At 37.7% G+C, this 6,000-nt stretch overlaps 1 non-coding gene across 1 annotated transcript; it reads right to left on the bottom strand.

The window, feature by feature from the left end:
* Positions 1-5,812: 5,812 nt before the first annotated feature.
* On the bottom strand, positions 5,813-5,917 carry LOC132540579 (U6 spliceosomal RNA). The gene has a single exon (XR_009551777.1). It is a non-coding gene; the product is annotated as a U6 spliceosomal RNA (small nuclear RNA).
* Positions 5,918-6,000: the final 83 nt, after the last annotated feature.

The raw sequence follows: 6,000 nt of genomic DNA, 5'->3' as shown, positions 1-6,000 counted from the left end.
AGTACATCAGTGACTTTCTCTGAGATATTTTCAGTCTAGCAATCAATAAATAGATTTTGATGCTAGACATATAATAACTATTCCTCATGTGATAACAGACTCAATCTCAAGCTATATACTTACATACAGTTTTTGATTATTTTAGTCTCAGAAATCAAACTCTGAGATGATGCCAGAGGAATAGGCAATTTTTTAAGTGAAAAGACTGAAGCAATTTAAATTTAGTAAGTTTTCCTACAGAAGGTAGGACTGTCTAAAAGCTGAAAAATAAGTGAGAAATAGCAATAAATCTTTACAAAAGTTTGCCTTTCTGCCAGATTCCAAAATCACAGGTTTACAATTCCCTCTCCTGATTAAAGCTGTGTGGGAGTAGGCAAACTACTTTCTCTCTGTTACAGTATCTTTTTTTTTAATTGCCACCAGGAATATTATTGGGGCTTTGATTACCAGCACAACGAATCCACTGCTCCTGGTGGCCATTTCCCCCCTTTATTTCTAGTTTATTTTGATAGGATGGATAGAAGCTCCATGGAGCTTTAACCTCAGTCCTAGTACATGATAACATGTGCACTCAACTGGGTACACTGCTGCCCAGCCCCCTTACAACATTTTTATAAATGAGAAATAACCCCTCAAAGATTTATCTCATTGTTGTGGTAGAAAGTAAAAAGGACATATCTGTCAGAATATATGGATAGTATATTTGTATTTTACTAACTTGAAATGTATCTTTTTAATAATAGGTTATTTATTTATTTATTTATTTATTGCCTCCAGGGTTGGTGTTGGGGCTCCGTGCCTGCACTAAGAATCCACTTTTCCTGGAGGATATTTTTTCCCTTTTGTTGCCCTTGTTGTTTATCATTGTTATTGTTGCTGTTGTCATCGTTGTTGAATAGGACAGACAGAAATCAAGAGAGGAGGGGAAGACAGTAAGGGGAGAGGAAGACACCTGCAGACCTGCTTCACAACTTATGAAGCAACCCTCCTGCAGATGGGGAGCAAGGGGCTCAAACCGGTATCCTTACTCAGGTCCTTGCGCTTTGCGCCATGCGTGCTTAACCCGCTGCGCTACCGCCAGACCCCCCTTAATGATAGGTTTCAACATAGTTTTCCATTTATTACTAAACACCTCTAAAAATAAATACCTAGGGGAGTTGGGTGATAACGCAGTGGGTTAAGCACAGGTGGCTCAAAGCAAAACGACCGGAGTAAGGATCTCAGTTCGAGCCTCCGACTCCCCACCTGCAGGGGAGTCGCTTCACAGGCAGTGAATCAGGTCTGTAGGTGTCTTTCTCTTCCCCCCTCTGTCTTCCCCTCCACTCTCCATTTCTCTCTGTCCTATTCAACAACGACGACATCAATAACAACAACAAAAATAATCACAATAATAAAAAGGGGCAACAAAAATGAAATAAATATTTTTAAAAAATTAAAAATAAAATAATAAACACGTGGTTAAGTGCAAGTTACAATGCATGAGGACCCAAGTTTGAGCCCCCAGTCCCCACTGCAGAGAGAAAGCTTTGCAAGTGGTAAAGCAATGTTGCAGGTGTCTCTCTGTCTCTTTCCCTCTCTATCACCTCTTCCCTCTCGATTTCTGGCTGTCTCTATACAACAAATTAAAAAAGATAATAATTTTTTTTTTTTACAATTTAACTACCTAATAAAATAGTAAAAATCAAAAAAATAAAAACTTATATTGGGACCTACACCTTTTGAAAAATCATTAAATATCAGGATACCTATGTAACAAACATGTAAAATTTGAAAATGTACTTTCCTTTCTATAGAAGAAAACTATCCAAAATATTTCCCTACCACTCCAGAGATATCAAGTGTTTTGTTTGTTCATTTATTTTTTGCCTCCAGGTTCATCACTGGAGCTTGGTGCCTGCACTATGAATGCACTGCTCCTGGCAGACATTTTTTCCATTTTGTTGCTATTATTATATTTGTTGTTACTGTTTTTGTTGCTGTTATTGCAGCTGTTGGATAAGACAGAGAGAAATCGAGAGAGGAGGGGAAGACAGAAAGGGAGAGGGAAAGATAGACACCTGCAGACCTGCTTCACTGCTTGTGAAGACACCGCTCTGCGGGTCGGGAGCCAGGGACTCAAACCAGGATCCTGATGCTGGTCCTTGCACTTCTCATCATATGTACTTAACCCTGTGTGCCACTGCCCAGCCTCCAGAAATCAGTGTTTTATATATCTGTTTATATTATATCATCTCATTTATTTTCCTCTTTCTTCCTCAAAAAAGCCCTGCTTGTGCTTAACATTCAATCATTTGTTATCTTTCTCTTTTTCAATTTTTTAAAATTTCTTTATTGGGGAATTAATGTTTTACATTCAACAGTAAATACAATAGTTTGTACATGCATAACATTTCTCGGTTTCTCTTTTTCAATTCTAATATGCTGATTTTATAATATGCTAGAAACTTCTCTTCTTGTTCACAAATTATATCTTGGATTGCCTCTCAGTAACAACCAGGAGAGATAGCACAATTGTTATGCAACAAGATTCCCATGCCTGAAACTTTGAGATTTCTGGTTCAATCCCTTGCACCATCATAAGCCAGATCTGTGAAGCTCATATGCACATTAGTGTATATACGGGTGTTGGAGTTATGTAAACATGAGTCAGAATTGTTTCTTATACATGCAAGCTATCAATTTAGTTTTATTTATTGTCATTTAAAAATAGTTCTATTTTTCTTTTAATGAGCAAGATAAAGAGAGAAAGATACAGAGACATAAAGACCAGAGGGAGGCTGGGTGGTGGTGTACCTGATAAGGGTTCAAGCCCACAATCACCACCTGTAGGGCGGAAATTTCACAAGTGGTAAAGCAGGGCTGCAGGTGTATCTCTGTCTCTCTCTCTCTCTATCTCTTACTAACTTCTTGATTCCTGGCTGTCTCTATCCAGTAAATAAAGATATTTTTTTTTAAAGGAAGACCAGAGCACTACTCAGCTCTGGGTTATGATAGTGTTGCAGATTAAACCTAGGACCTCAGAACCTCAGGTGTGAAATTAGTTTTATTAAAAATTTAAATATTTAAATGTTAATAATTGACAAAACAGAAATAAGATTTCAGAATTATTAGTGATGCATTTGTTTTGTTTTTCATTTTGCCTTTTTATAATATGAAACATATGATGAATCTGTGTGTCATCCTTGCACAGGGGGCATTTTATTTTATTTTTTTTTCCTCCAGGGTTATTGCTGGGCTCCGTGCCTGCACCATGAATCCACCGCTCCTGGAGGTCATTTTCCCCTTTTTTTGTTGCCCTAGTTGTTGCAGCCTCGTTGCGGTTATTATTGCCATTGTTGACGTTGCTTTGTTGTTGGATAGGACAGAGAGAAATGGAGAGAGGAGGGGAAGACAGAGAGAGAGGGGGAGAGAAAGATAGACACCTGCAGACCCGCTTCACCGCCTGTGAAGTGACTCCCCTGCAGGTGGGGAGCCGGGGGCTCGAACCGGGATCCGCCCGTCCCTGCGCTTTGCATTGCGCCACCGCCCGACCCCCACAGGGGGCATTTTAATCTTCTGTTTACTGCTCTAATGTTAGCACATACACTGCCTAAGCGAGCACTAGTACTGCATTTGATGAGAGCAATCACTCCATACTTCCTATGACATATTTATTCCATTCTTCCATAAAATCATATGCATAGAACACAGAAGCTAACTGGAATGAGAAAGAATAAATCAGTTTCCTAAAAAAAATATTGTGATTCTTGATTTTCTTGATTTTCCTTTTCTTTTTCTTTCTTTCTTGTTTTCTTTTCTTTTCTTTTACTTTTTTTTTTCCAACATAGTTGTTGCTGGGGCTCCATTGTGGTACTATGAATCCACTGCTTGCTGTGGAAACATATATATATATATATATATATATATATATATATATATATATATATATATATATTTTTTTTTTTAATAGGACCCAGGTTCAATACCCCCACTCCCTACCTGCAAGGAGCATACTTCACAAGCAGTGAAGCGGGTGGGCAGGTTTTTATCTGTCTCTCTCCCACTGTATCTCTCACACCTCTCAATTTCTCTAAGTCCTATTAAATAAAATATATATTGTTCTCTGTATATTCCTTTTCAAAAATCTGTATCAAAATGATTTGTCATTAATATGACTTACATGTTTTCACTTCTATAAAATTTTCAATTGGCAGAGTTGACATGCTACTATTATTTCATCGTTTTTTTAAAATTTTTATTTATGAAAAGGAAACACTGACAAAAACAATAGGACAAGAGGGGAACAAATTGACACAATTTCCACGACGAGAACTCTGTATCCCCTCCCCTCCCTGATAGGTTTCCTATTCTTTATACCTCTGGGAGTATGGATTCAGTATCATTATGGGGTGCCGATGGTAGAAGGTCTGGCTTCTGTAATTGCTTCCCCACTGAACACGGCCAGCAAGAAAGTAATTTATTTATTTATTTATTTATTTATTTTTGCTAAAAGACTTGAGATAAGTCTTGGGTGAAGCCTGAAGAAATCATGTCAAGTCTACTCTCTTCCCTGACCCAGATTTCTGGTCTTTTTTCCAGCCATGACATCATCTCCCCAAACAATAATCAGGATCCACCTGCATATCAGATTTCAGGCTCAGTCAAAAAAACAAAAACAAACAAACAAAAAAAAAACCACTAGGATAGCTACAGACCCTTTGAAATATAACTAAAATATGCCTACTAGCTATCTACAAAATGGAGGACCCCAAAACACTTAAGCTGCACTATTCCAGCCTTTAGGTCCATGACTGTTCAACAATCTGTTTGGCTTTATATGTTAACTCTCTTTTCAGCTACCAGGATCCAGATGCAAGCAGGATGTGACCAGACATCCCTGGACAGACAACCCCACCAATGTGCCTTAGAGCTCTGTTTCCCTAGAGCCCTTCCCCAATAGGGGAAGAGAGAGACAGGCTAGGAGTATGGATCGACCTGTCAATGCCCATGTTCAGCGAGGAAGCAATTACAGAAGCCAGACCTTCCACCTTCTGCATCCCACAATGATCTTGGGTCCATACTCCCAGAGGGTTAAAGAATAGGAAATCTGTCAGGGGAGGGGATGGGATATGGAGTTCTGGTGGTGGGAACTGTGCAAAGATGTACCCCTCTTATCCTATGGTTTTGTCAGTTTCCTTTTTATAAATAAAAAAAAAGAAATCATGTCAAGTGACATAAGTCAGAAACAAAAGGATGAATATGGGATGTTCTCACTCATAGGCAGATGTTGAAAAGCAAGATCAGTAAGGAAATCACTAAGCAGAACTTGGACTGGAGTTGGTGTACTGCACAACTGGTAAAAGACTCTGGGGTGGGGGCAGGTTCAGGACCTGGAGCATGATAGCAGAGGAGGACCTAGTGGGGGTTGAATTGTTATGTGGAAAACTGGGAAATGTTATGCATGTACAAACCACTGCATTTTACTGTCTACTGTAAACCACTAATACCCCAGTAAAGAAATTTAAAAATAAAAAAAACCTGAGATAAATGATATCTATGAACCATGTATGCTCATGTTTTGTTTCATAATATGACTAAAAATTTTATAAAGACTTACATTAAAATTACAACTTAATAATAATAGTTTAATATTTTCCTGAATGATATTACTCAGATTTTTAAATCATAAATTGGTTAAATAACAATACATTCTTCCAAGAATTTTGATGCCTTCTCTTTTAACATTCCTACTATCAGTTTCTTAATTGATAGCATGGAAACACATTTTTCAGTATTATTAGTGCTTCATTAGTTTTTGTTTGTCTTGCTTTTTTATAATATGGAACACATGACAAATTTATATGTCATCTTTGCACAGGGGCCATGTTAATCTCTGTTTACTGCTCTAATTTTAGCATATATGCTGCCCAAGAAAAATGATGAAAGCAATAAAATTTCATAGTTCCTGTTAAATATTTCCTTTGAATTATTAAAAATAGCATTCTGTAAAGAACATTGAGT

This window comes from Erinaceus europaeus, chromosome 9 (genome assembly GCF_950295315.1).
Source record: "Erinaceus europaeus chromosome 9, mEriEur2.1, whole genome shotgun sequence".
In the NCBI taxonomy this organism is placed as follows: domain Eukaryota; kingdom Metazoa; phylum Chordata; class Mammalia; order Eulipotyphla; family Erinaceidae; genus Erinaceus; species Erinaceus europaeus.
This window is presented reverse-complemented; position numbering and strand designations above follow the sequence as displayed.